This window comes from Chrysochloris asiatica, unplaced genomic scaffold, assembly GCF_000296735.1.
Source record: "Chrysochloris asiatica unplaced genomic scaffold, ChrAsi1.0 scaffold00070, whole genome shotgun sequence".
Classification (NCBI taxonomy): domain Eukaryota; kingdom Metazoa; phylum Chordata; class Mammalia; order Afrosoricida; family Chrysochloridae; genus Chrysochloris; species Chrysochloris asiatica.
The window spans coordinates 2,754,285-2,755,444 of NW_006408588.1; positions in this window are offsets into that span (position 1 = coordinate 2,754,285).

Sequence of the window (1,160 nt, forward strand, 5' to 3'; positions counted from 1 at the left end):
GCATTTGTTCAAACAGAACATGGGAACACTGAATGGTTTAAAATTAGGAAAGGTGTGTGCCAGGGTTGTATTCTTTCACTATACTTATTCAATCTGTATGCTAAGCAAATAATCCGAGAAGTTGGATTGAGTATACGAAGAAAAATGTGTCATCAGGATTAGAGGGAGATTCATTAACAGTCTGCAAAATGCTATAATGCAATCTTGCTTGCTGAAAGTAAAGAGGATTTAAAATACTTACTGATGAAGATCAAAGACCACACCCTTCCAGATGAGTTGCATCTTAATATAAATAAAACAAAAATCTTTGCCACTGGACCAATAAACTACTTCCATATCAATGGAGAAAAGATTGAAGTTTTCAAAGACTTCATTTTGCTCAGATCAACAATTAGCACTCATGGAAAACAGAAATTAAGAAATCAAATGACGTACTGCCTTAGGCAATTCTACTGCACAAGAACTTTTTTAAATGTTGAAGGGCAAAGATATCAGTTTGAGGACTAAGGTGCACCTGACCCAAGCCATGGTATTTTCCTTAACCTCACATGCATGTGAAAGTTGGACAGTGAATAAGGAAGACCATAGAAGAATGATGCATTTGAGTTATGGTGTTGGAGGAGAATATTAAAAGTACCATGGACCACCAAAAGAATAAACAAATCTGTGTTGGAAGAAGTACATCCAGAGTTCTCCTTGTAAGCCAGGATGACCAAACCAAGCTTTGTCTCTCACACATTATCAGGAAGGACCTGTATCTGGAGAAGGATATCATGTTTGATAAAATGGAAGGTTGGCAATAAAGAGAAAAAAACCAATAAGACTGGTTAGCACAGTGGTGGCAGCGATGGACTCAGGCATAGCAATGACTGTGAGGTTGGTCTAGGATTGTAGTCCCATTTTAGGTATTCCGATCATTTACAGGCAGAAGACAGACTTACAAGCTTTCTATGGTGATATATCGGGCTATTCCTTTTTCTCCCCCTCCAGTGTCTATTTTATAATATAATTCAAGGAAAACCAAGATACAAAAGACAGCCAAGCATACCCATTCAACCCCCTTTCCCCATTCCTACCATGTCTAAATCCCTGTATCCCAGAGCCCTGTTATTCCAAGGTTGTACATACATCATTATTTACCTCTGTCCCATTTAGCCCAT